At 33.4% G+C, this 12,939-nt stretch overlaps 1 non-coding gene across 1 annotated transcript; it reads left to right on the top strand.

Moving 5' to 3' along the window:
* The first annotated feature begins 401 nt into the window (after positions 1-401).
* Positions 402-508, top strand: LOC112491883 (small nucleolar RNA R71). Its single transcript, XR_003056221.1, has one exon. It is a non-coding gene; the product is annotated as a small nucleolar RNA R71 (small nucleolar RNA).
* The last annotated feature ends 12,431 nt before the right edge of the window (positions 509-12,939 follow it).

Genomic DNA, 12,939 nt, shown 5'->3' with positions numbered 1-12,939 from the left:
ACAAAATTAACATCATCAGAAGCAAAGAGATTTCCAACTTGGCAATTCACACTCTTATGATCATGAGCACCACATAAATCACAAAATAAATAAGTATTAGTAGATTGGATAGAATTCACCCCTATTTGACCAAATTGAGTGTTCAAGGTCTTCATGAATTGGGTTGCAAGTTGAGCTCCTAAGTTGTTAATATCAACGTCTTCCACGGCCTTTACTTGACTTCTTCCATTTAGTCTCCTATCACTTGGATATTGGTAGTTATTATGGCCATCTCTTCAATTAATTCAAATGCGTCTGATTGCCTCTTCTTCATTAAAGAACCTCTTGCAGCTGCATCTACGTATTGTTTGTTACCATAATCTAGACCATTATAGAAAATCTGTACCTATATCCATGTTGGAAATCCATGGTGTGGGCATCTTCTTAATAGTTCCTTGAAGCGCTCCCATGCATCATACAAAGTCTCTTGGTCCCACTGACAAAAATTATTTATATCACTATTCAATTTTGCGGTCTTTAATGGAGGAAAAAATTTGTCTAGGAATTTTGCCTCCATAGCATCCCATGTAGTGATAGTACCTGCAGGTAAAAGAATTTATCTACACTTTTGCCTTGTCTCCAAGAGACCAAGGAAAAAGTCTTAATCGAAAAGCATCATCAGAAACATCATTTTGTTTAGGCATATCACACAATTGAAGAAAACTAGAAATATGCATTTTTGGATCTTCATAAGGCAAACCACGAAATTGAACATTATTAAGCAAAGAAGTAGTAGATGCTTCAATTTTAAAATTGTTTGCTTCAATGGGTGGTCTCCTTATGCAAGACAAATCACCAACTTTCTTGTGAGTGGCATACTTGCATATGGGCTCGCATATGGGCAAATCATCTTCTCTTTGGTTGGCCATTGCACCTTCTTGAGTTCCTTGGTCTATACGTACCCAAGTACCCTTTATGGCTTGTTTTCTAGGTGCTGGTTTATTTTCCAAATCAACTTCCTTCTTGAACTCTTGATCACCACTATGACTCATACACAACACCTAATTCCTAAAAAGAGAGCAAGGAAAATAAATTAGAAAGAAAATTAGAAAATTGAACAAGAAAACAAAAATTGGAATTCTAATGTTGCTAACTAATCTAACAATTAAAATCAATTAGCAATAAAGAAAAACAAACTAACACTTAACTAAAAGATAAATGAAAATAACTCTAGGAAATAATGAACCAAATGAAAAGAATGCAAAAAAAATTAAACCCTTTTGTGCAGGTATGCATTTAAAGTTAACAATTGTGCCAAACTAAAATTTCAACTAAAAGTAAGCTAAACCTATTCTTATTCAACCAAACAAATAAAAAATAATAATAAAATCCCTAAGTATGCTAGACTTGCAACCTAAGCACCAATAAATTAAAAACACGATTTTGGTTTCAAGTACCACAAAATAAGTACTAAAATTCAAAGCAAGTTGGCCAAACAAGCAAATAATTAAAACCCTAGCATGCAACACTAAAACCAAAATTAAGAAAAAGTAAAGATGTGAAAAATCTGATACATATATTTAAAATATATATATATATATATATCCTTTTTGGCACTTGAAAGTAGATCCAACCTTTCAAAATCTTTCCTTTCGATTGATCTGGATGTTTGATTTGTTTAAAAGGCCATTGGTACAAAAGGATTATTGATGTGTAAAATCAACTCGCACGTGCACGAATCGTTTTCAAGTAATAAAGTGGAAAAATAAGGTTGTCGTACCTAAGGGATTAAGAATTAAGTACTAAAGATAATTAGGTTTTGGTAATATTTGAACTAGCAATTAAGATGGCAATTGAAAATTAAATAAACTAAATTAAACACAAACAAGAAATTAAAATTAGATCAATTTCAAGTAAGAGAGTGAGTTTAATAATTATGAATACTGGGGCATTTGATTTCACCACTAACTATTCCAATTTAATTACTTAAATATGTGAATTTAATTTACTAGTAATTTTGTTAACCACACTTAATCACAATATTAATCAAAAGTAGTTTTCACTCACAATTGATAATATATTCACATAACCTAATTTATTCCTTCCGGCCTATAAATTAAATCATGCAAATTCATCAAGCATAGATTAAGCAAATAATATGACATGAGACATAACTATGTTCCAATCAATTATGCATTCATGTAAATCATTTGAGATCCATAATATTATCCTTTTCCAAGCTCAAATGTTATTAAAATCATTCATTCCTTCCGGCCTATGAAAGCATTAAGCATGCCAATGATTTATTAACAAAGCATATTACTAATTAAATAAAACTCAACATATATTAAAGTAATTAAACCTTCATAATTAGGGCTACATCATAGCCCTAGCTATGAAAATTAGTTCATGAAAAAAATAAATTCAACATCCATAATTATTAAAAATAATAAGATTCATAATTAAAGAAAAAAGAATAAAAACTATTGAAGAAATTCTCCTCCAAGAGCTTTCAAAGTCGTAGCCTTCTTCTTCAAGTAAGCCCACGTCTTTATGCCTCCTCCAAGCTCTCTAATTGATCTTCTAAAACTCTAGAACCCTGAAGAGAATCTTAGAAACTCCCAAAATTTGGTTTGTTTCTATTTAAGCCTCTTAAAAGCTCCTAAATAACTCTCTAAACTTGTATATCTCCCTTCAATGTGGTGGGGGCTATATATATAGGACCTTAGGAACCTTTTTCTCTCTTTATTTTCAATGTGGGAGTCTTGAAAGATACCTTTTTTAGGCCATGAAGAGGGTTGGACGAATTTCATGTGTAAAAAAGAAACTTGATATTACTTGCTCTCTACTACTTTCCTTTTATCTAATTCCTCCTAAAAATATAGATAATTAGTCTAATTTATCCTTAATGAAGCATGTGATATGACATGTGCCTCATTAATGATAAATTAACCAATTATTGCCACTTGTCTTTATCTTGACCCTCAAATTGCCTTGATTTCCTCTTTTAATCAATGGTGGAGATTTAACTAGAATATTCTTTTTTTATAAATTCCATACTTTAAATGATGATAACTCTTTGCTCGCACCTCAAAATCCAAAAATAACGAGACATTTGAAATCCTCAAATCGTGATGATTCATATGACATCCACTTCGATCATGAAATTCCCGATTGAATCTTTATGGAATCTTTAAGGTATCTTTTAAGTGTTGCATTTCTTGTTTCACCCTTGTTCAAATAAGTATATTGTGCTTGATAGTGGTACTTGTTGAGTCCAATAGAACTTGGTGAATCACCTAGTGCATATTTTCTATCTTTATTGTGTGTGTGTGAAACACGAGAGTGAGAGAAAACACGTGAGGGAGTGTAGTGAGGACATTTCTTTCACCATGTCATCCGATGAGCTTAGAGCAAAATTTGAAGAAATCAATGCCAACAGCAATATGGAAAGGACGTTTGAAGAATTAATGAGGCGTATGACTTTGATGGAAGAACAAATGAATACTCAAAGGAATTTCCCTAGACCACGAGAGGGAACACCACAGGTTACTAATGAAGGAAGGAGAAACAATAGAAGAGCTCCAATGCCTAGAGAAGAAGATATTGAAGAAATTAATGAGGATGAATATGAGGAAGATTTTGAGTTTGAGGATCCTAGAATCGGTACAAGGAGAAGAGTAAGGAGAGGGAATTTACCAAGGAGGAATCATAGAGGTCGAGATGAAGAGGATGGTAATTTGAACAGTATCAAAATGAGCATACCATCATTCCAAGGAAGGAATGATCCAGATGAGTACCTCAACTGGAAAAAGAAGGCAGAACTAATTTTTATTACCACAACTACTTCGAGGAGAAGAAGGTAAAGCTTGCTGTGATTGAGTTTGGTGACTATGCAATCATATGGTGGGAACAACTTGTCATGAACCGAAGAAGGAATGGTGAGAGGCCCATAAGAACATGGGGAGAACTCAAAGCTAGTATGAGGAAAAGATTCATTCCAAACTATTATTATCGAGAGTTACACCAAAAACTTCAAGGTTTAACTCAAGGTAATATGAGTGTGGAAGAATACTTTTTAGCTCTAAAATATTGATGATTTTATGCCATATTTATAGCTTAATATTTGTTAGTTTGTGTTAATTTGTTATGGAAAGATACTTAATTATGTATTTTTCTTAATCTAGGTAAAAGAGGAAGAATTTTAAGAAAACAACCATAAAAATGGATTCCGTGGGTCGAATTATGGTGGGAAGCAAGATTTAAGCTCGAACGAACTAAGCATTAAAAAAGATTCCAAAAAGATACCTTGAAGATTCAATTATGCATTCATGTAAATCATTGGAGATCCATAATATTATCCTTTTCCAAGCTCAAATATTATTAAAATCATTCATTCCTTCCGGCCTATGAAAGCATTAAGTATACCAATGATTTATTAACAAAACATATTACTAATTAAATAAAACTCAACATATATTAAAATAATTAAACCTTCATAGTTAGGGCTACATCATAGCCCTAGCTATGACAATTAGTTCATGGTAAAAATAATTTCAACATCCATAATTATTAAAAATAATTAGATTCACAATTAAAGAGAAAGGAAAAGAGAATAAAAACTATTGAAGAAATTCTCCTCCAACAGCTCTCAAAGTCGTAGCCGTCTTCTCCATGCAAGCCCACGTCTCTCTGCCTCCTCCAAGCTCTCCAATTGATCTTCTAAAACTCTAATACTTTAAAACTCTAGAACCCTTAAGAGAATATTAGAAACTCCCAAAATTTGGTTTGTTTCTATTTAAGCCTCCTAAAAGCTCTTAAATAACTCTCTAAACTTGTATATATTCCTTCAATGTGGTGGGGGCTATATATATAGGACCTTGGGAATCTTTTTCTCTCTTTATTTTTAATGTGGGAGTCTTGGAAGATACCTTTTTTAGGCCATGAAAAGGGTTGAATGAATTTCATGTGTAAAAAGGAAACTTGATATTACTTGCTCTCTACTACTTTCCTTTTATCTAATTCCTCCTAAAAAAATAGTTAATTAGTCTAATTTACCCTTAATGAAGCATGTGACATGACATGTGCCTCATTAATGATAAATTAACCAATTATTGCCACTTGTTTTTATCTTGGCCCTCAAATTGCCTTGATTCCCTCTTTTGATCAATGGTGGAGATTTAACTAGAATATTCCTTCTTATAAATTCCAAACTTTAAATGATGATATCTCTTTGCTCGCACCTCGAAATCCAAAAATAACGAGACATTTGAAATCCTCAGATCGTGATGATTCATATGACATCCACTTCCACCATGAAATTCTCGATAAAATCTTTATGGAATCTTCAAGGTATCTTTTTGGAATCTTTTTAATGCTTAGTCCGTTTGATTTCAAATCTTGTTTCCCACCATAATTCGACCCAAGGAATCCATCTTTGTGGTTGTTTTCTTAAAATTCTTCCTCTTTCACCTATATTAAGAAAAATACATAATTAAGTATCTTTCCATAACAAATTAACACAAACTAACAAATATGATATAAATATGGCATAAAATTATCAATATTTTAGACGTAATAGAATCTCTTCAAAGAAGGAGGGAATGATGCACATCACACTTCCAACGATCCCTTTCAGCTGCCTTAAGGCCCAATTACTCAAAGTAGAGCCAAAAGATTCAAGGAGGCCTTATTTGCATTCATAAGGGATCTTCATGTGTTTAAAGAGGAGGACATTACCAAACCCACTTTTGAGAATTCCAAGTTGAAGAACAACTATTTGACAGTCCAAGATCAAGTGTTTTAGGCTTGGATAGTAAGCCAAAATTAAAGGGGGACATTTTGGGCTTGGAGAATTATAAAATGGGCTTGAGGAAATTACAAAATGGGCCGTTTTGGTGCTATTTTAGGGGACCAAGTATTTTAGAACATCCGGGCCATGTAATTTGATGCTAATCACTATATAAGGTAATACTAGTTGGTTCAAGATAAGTCAAAATAATCTTTAATGCTTTGTCTACGGTTTCTAAAGAGTCTTAGACTCTATTTAAGGATTTTATTTTTCCATATGTAAGGAGATTGGTTTTTTGAATGAAATTCTCTCATTGAGAATTGGTTTTCACCATTATTCTTTGACTTCTAGGTTATTCACTTGAGAGTGTCTTTATACTTATGGTTCTCATCTTCCATAGATAAAAGGTCATAAGTCAATACCATAGGTTCCTACCTCTAAATAGGTAGTGGGTTTTGGTTGGATATATTTTATTTTATTTTAATTTTTTTTCTTTTTTTCCTTTTGTTTTTAAGTTCCTTGCAATTGTTTTTCATTCCATCTCCATATCTAATGACCATCTGGTTATTCACTTTCATTTCATTGACTCAAAATCATCATCTCACTACCATATCCGCATCCGTGAGTGTATCATTGTCCCTTTCAATGACTCATGATCTATGTGAATCACAAACTCTTTAGGCCATAAGTAGTACTGCCATGTCTCCAATATTCTAACCAATGCATATAGCTCTTTGTCATAAGTTGGATAGTTTAAGGTTGCCCCACTTAGCTTTTCACTGAAATAAGCAATTGGTTTTCCCTGCTGCATTAAAACAACACCTATACCTATTCTTTTTTTGAGCTTCTCCCCTTTGAAAACCTACATTCTTCTTAACAACCTCTGTCAAAAGTGCAGCAATAGTACTAAAATCTTTAACAAACCTTCGATAGAAACTAGCCAAACCATGGAAGCTTCTAACTTGGGTGATGCTAATTGGCGTGGGCCACTTTTGAATGGCTTTCACCTTCTCTTGATCAACTTTGATACCTGCAGCACTAATCATAAAACTTGTTTTTAATATTTTCCTAATTATAAAATTTGGCCAAGCTTAGTTGGGTGCCATGTCACCATGTGATGCCACATCACCATGTTGTAGAAGTCCATGCGTTAAACTCTCTTTCACGTTGGCATTCACCATCCCAATCATATGGACCAATTTTAGTTCATCTTCACTAATGAACTTGCTTCCTTGGGTTGTAAACACCTCCTGGATTAAACCATTTAATGTCTCCTTCAATCTCCTTGCTCGTGCTCGGGTTATGGGTCCTGTAGACATTTGAAGTGGATCTGGGCTCCATCTTGAAGGGCTCTTGCTCATGTCCTCATCACTTTGTCCCACCATCTAATAGCATAGTCCGTGAATTCAACAGCAACTAATTTAACTTTTTTTGCCTCAAAGTAGTTCTGACAATCAAATACCATCTCAATTCTCTTCTCCCACTCGAGATATGCTTCTGGATCACTTTTACCTTGGAATGATGGTATTTTCATCTTAATTCCTCCATAGTCATTGCCTCGGTCTAACCTCTCTCTCCCGTGGAATTGACTGGTTCCCGAACCAATGTCTTCTTCTTCTTCCTCATAGTCATCTCCCACTCGTTTCCAATCACGCCTTCTTGGAATAGCTCTTCCTTTACCACGTCCATGAGCAAACCTTTGTGGACGTCATTGCTGCGGCGTTTGGATTGATGATTCCATCCTATCCAACCTATCGTGGATCTGCCCCATCTCCAACCGTAGTGCTCTTTGTAGTTCTCCCACCATGTCTTGAATGTATAACTTCGGATCAACCACACCTAAAGTTTCATCCATGCTTTCTTTGCTTTTGTCTTGTGACATGATTTTTCTGCAAAATTTGTTAGTAAAAAGGAAAGGCCTCATAACACTCCCTCACATGTCTCGCTCAAATTCAAGGTCACTTGTGTTTGTACTCTAATTATAGTTCGGCTTTTACCCTCTATAATTTTTACCTCTCTTGCCTTTTACCACTCTAGTAATTCTATTTGGTTCTTTGCAAACTAATTTCAAACTAAAACAAAGTAGCAAGTAACAATCCAAATAGACCTACCAAACAGTTATGAAAATAAGGCTACAAGACAAATAGAATGAAAAGTAACAAGAAAAAGGCAATGATGAAAGCTCAACAAGAAATTTGGAACAAACAAAAGAAACAAGAATGTGAGGAACAAATTGGAATGAGATTTGCAAAGTGGAATTCGTGAATCTTCAACAAACTTTATTTTCGGTATTGATTTTGGCTTGTTTTTGGTGCTCCTCAAATCAACCGAAGAAAAATTTCACTACCTGGTTTCTCTTGAAATCTCAATAATTTAATGCCACAAACCACAAGAACAAGAATGAAGAAGAACACAAAGACAAAATGCAAAGAAATTTGTAGCAACCCAAACGCAAAGAACAACCAAAGAAATCAAAGATGCAATTTCTAACCTAATGCGAAAAATCACCAAAAAGAAAAACCTATAATTAGAAACTAGCTCTGATACCAAATTAATAGGTACCTAGAGCGACCTGCCTCTAAACCCGTAACAAAGATTGAATTAGACCGTCTAATTACAAGTTATCAATGGAAGACCTCGACCCATTACCTGTATGTGAGGTAAGAACTTTGGTATGGTGAAGACGCCACAATAGGGTACGGAATAACCTATTGATAAGTCAAATTTGAACTCCACAAGCAAAGCTTAAAAAATTCGATATAGTTCTTAGAGAACCAAGAGAATCACTCTCACTTTAAATCAAAATTGTAATCTCAATTTTATTCATGACTTATGTGCCTTTAAATAGGCAAAATAAATTACAAAGCTTTCCTAAATTTGCTAAAAATAATTATGGACGAAACTTACGTTTGGAAAATCTTATTTTGATAGGTTTAGGAAACCTAATGTGGTTAGGTTTAGGAAACCTAATTTTTGGTTAGGTTTAGAAAACCTAATTTATCTCATAGTTTCCTAATAAGAATAGGAAAGTAATTTAAAAACCTAATAAAACTAAATTCAAAAAATAAAATAGGCAACATGCCAAAATCCAATCAAAACATAAAGCAAAAGCTAATATTTCCGAATTATAAAATTCAGCCAATGCCATGTAGGCGCATATCATCCTCCACGCGACAAAAGTGCCATGTCACCATATGATGCCACATCACCATCCATGTCATCAAATCGTGCCACATCACCATATTGTTGGATTCCATGCGTTAGGCTTTCTTTCATGTTGGCATCCTCCGTTCCAATCATATGGACCAATTTTGGTTCATCTTCAGTAATGAACTTGCTTCGTTGGGATGTGAACACCTGTTGGATTAAAAACCATTAAATGCTTCTTTAAACCTCTTTCCTCTTGCCCTGGTTATTGGTCTCGTAGAGATTTGAAGTGGCTCTAGACTCCATCTTGGGGTGCTCCTAGTCATCATGTCCTCAGCAATACATTTGGCATTTTTGATTTTGGATTAATGCATTACTTTCTTGGAATGGAGATCAAGCAAACAAGCAAAGATATTCTTTTAAGTCAAGAAAAGTATGCTTTTAGATTTGCTTATGAAGTTTCAATTGCATAATGGCAAACACGTTGATACACCAATGATAAGAAATGTGAAACTTTGAATTTGATGATGGTTTTTCAAAGATAAATGGCTTAGCTTATAGAAGCTTAATTGGTAGCTTTTTGTACGTGTGTGCTTCAAAACTTAACATTATGTTTGTTACAAGTATGCTATTGAAGATTCACGAGTTCACCATAAGAAAACCATTACCAAACAGCAAGAAGAGTATAGTATGTTAAAAGCATGGCCAGCTATGATGTTTGGTTCAAATGTGGAAATGATTGTAATCTAGTTGAATATTATGATAATGATTAGACAGGCAGCTTAAAAGACTTGAAAAGCATCTCTAAATACTTGTTCATGCTTTATTTAGGCCCATTTTCATAGAGTTCACACAAGCAAGGATGAATAGTAAAGGCAGAATACATCTCAGATTTAACAGCATCAAATTAAGTCACTTGGTTAAGGAAATTACTAGAAGACTTAGGATGCAAGAGAATCCAACTACCATATTCTATGACATTACAATCTGCAATTGGCATAGCCAAAAATCCAGTTCAACATAAAAGAACAAAGCACATTACTTAGTGCATTATCCGATGCAAGACCAACTTGCTGATATTCTCACCAAACCAATGCCAAAAAAGGGGATGAATGTTTAGAACTTTATTAAATAAAGTTCCTAACATTGCTAAGGAGGAGTGTCAAAGAATGTGGTAATTTAGCTTTCTTTTTTATGTAAACTCAAGGTTAAGTGGTTCAAAGTTCAAGGTTTGTATCTTTGGTTTAACATGCTTATTTTGATTTATTTTTGAACTAGTTTTCTTTTGGGCTTCTAAGTAGGTGATTAAGAACAATTATGCTTAGAAGCTAGTTTTTGAAATGGTTTAAGGGAGCTACTTAAGCTACTTGAGAAACTTGATTTACTTGAATGATACAAATCTAGGACGACCTACTCCTAAACCGATATTATATTAGCCCGGATCTAATTATGTTCAAGTTCTAATGGTCACCTTGACCCCTAACCAACCTGTGATTTTCTACCTTGGTATATAATGAAGACGCCACGATAGGTGATGGAAGGCTTATTGATAAGTTAAACTAAAACACTCATTCAATGGTGTTTTAGGTGTTCAAAAGAACGAAGAGAATTCAATCTCACAAGTAATTTTCTGTATAAAATTCAAGCTTAATTCTTATTGAAAAATAAGCCTTTAAATAGGCTACAAAGTCACAAAATAAACCCTAAAAACAAAAGGAAAAACCGACCATACAAAGTGGTTTCCTATGATGGCCGAAATTCTCACTCCTTTCCTAATATAATTTGGATTAATTGATTCCTTTATTTTGAATTAGGAATTAATTAATTTACAATGAAAATAATAAAATAATAACTTTCCTAAACTTATTTCTCCAGAAAATAAATAAATAAAAACCAAAAAGTAATGGTAATTTCCTAAAACAAAAAGTAGAATCAAATCAGGAAACTAAAATGCTAACTTTTTGACTAAGTTGATTTTGACCATTCCTTGACCACTTTGAGCTCCAAATCAGCTTCATTATGCTTTGTAAGATGCCAAATAAGCTGACCATGAAGTCCCACACATTGCCCTTGCTTGGAAGAGAGAGAAAAAGCCAACTTAGCAAAATACAGTAAAGCCAGCACAAAATACAGTAAAAACGGCTAAACTTCTCCTTAGGTGCACACCCCTCTTTTGAAGGGTTTGGAAGCTGCCTTGACTTGATTTCATATCCTCTTAGACATATGTTTTGAATCCATGAAGCATTGGAACCATTTCATGTTGCCTAGACTCTTAAAAAGTATCAAAATCGCTACCCGGGCCCGTATCAGCTTCCACCACTTGTATGCTCAAAACAGGTCTTGGTTCTTCAGGAATAGACATGCCCTCTTGAGAATGGATTATTCATTGGATAAAGGCAACAAGGTGATCTCTAAATCTCTTAGCTTAAGCTCTAGTGATTGGCCCGATCTTCATCCGTATCGGGTCAGTATCCCAGCGGGTTGTCGGTTGTACGGGTTCGGGCGGATTCGCATCATTGAAGAAGCTGGGCAACAAGGCAAGCTCTAATTTCACCTATAAACCAAACAAAGGAACAAGTGACATGTGTTAAGAAAGGAAGGAAACTTCATCTTAAATTTAGCTATAAGAGAGAGGCAAACGGGAAGGGGGCATTGGACAACACATGATGACCTTATATTCACACTACCAAATGCTTCAAACAAAGTGAAGCACTTACTTTTCAATTGTTGCAATGGATGGTACTGAAAAGCTATTTTTTGGGTTCACTCTGAGCATATAAAAACACAAAAGAATAGCCTATACCGGTCTGTTCCAAGAAGTATCTCAATGCTACATACTTGTTTTCAAAACCATTAGCCAAAACTATAGCCAAATCAATAACAAATGACATAAACACTTGAATTCCATGTTAAACCAACCTTGCTTCACTTCTTCTAAATAATGTTTTAAATAATTTCTTTCCTATTTTCTCCTATTCCATGAATTTAAACATAATGCAAGAGAAAAGATTTATATAAATTTAGTGAAATATTAAAATTCTAAAATGGTAACGTGAACTTTGAATGACTCATATAAAACCCAAATATATTTTGAAATTTCAACTTTGAAATAATCCAAATTCAATGGATGATAAGGAAGGATTTGATGATTTTTCATTAAATAGTCCTCATATAAGAATTCTTATATAGTCTGTCTTTTATCTGGAAAATTTTGAACAAAATTTTACAAAGATTCATTTCTTTTACATCCTATTATTGATAATAGAATTAGTAGATTGTTCTTAATTTCACAAACAGCAAATATTTATATATTTCCTTGTAAGTAGTATACATACTTATGGAAATTCTCAAAAAAAGGCAAAGTGAAGTTGCTTTCCATTTGTTGTAATGGATGGTTCTCAAGCTTGTATTAACACAAATTTTTGGTTGTAATATATTTGCAAGTAATGAAATGAAAAGCTATGTTGTTGGTTCACTTTTAGCATGTAAAAACATTAAAAAAAAAAAAAAAAGCCTATACCTATTGGCTCGAAGAAGTAGCTCATTGCCTTATACTTGGTTTGAAAACTGTGAGCTAAAACTACAGCCATATCAATAACCAACAATGTAAACACTTCAATTTCTCATTAAATCGACCTTGCTTTGCTTCATCTAAATAATGTTTTAAATATTTCTTTCCTATTTTCTTCGATTCCATGAATCTAAAAAAAATGTAAGAGTTAAGATTTATATAAATTTAGTGAAATCTTTAAATTCTAAAAGGGTAAAGTGAATTTTGCATGACTCATATAAACCCTAAATATATTTTAAGATTTCATCTTTTAAATAATCCAAATCAATGGATGATAAGAAAGATTTTGATGATTTTTCATTAGATAGTCGTCATATGGGAATTACTATATATTATTTCTTTAATTAGGAAAATTTTGAACAAAATTTTACAAAGATTCATACCTTTTACATCCTATTATTGGCAACAGAATGAATAAATTGTTCTTGAATTCACAGACAGCAGAAAAAAT

This window comes from Ziziphus jujuba, chromosome 5 (genome assembly GCF_031755915.1).
Source record: "Ziziphus jujuba cultivar Dongzao chromosome 5, ASM3175591v1".
Lineage (NCBI taxonomy): Eukaryota > Viridiplantae > Streptophyta > Magnoliopsida > Rosales > Rhamnaceae > Ziziphus > Ziziphus jujuba.
The sequence above is the reverse complement of the archived record's forward strand: the minus strand, read 5'-3'. Positions and strand labels throughout refer to the sequence as shown.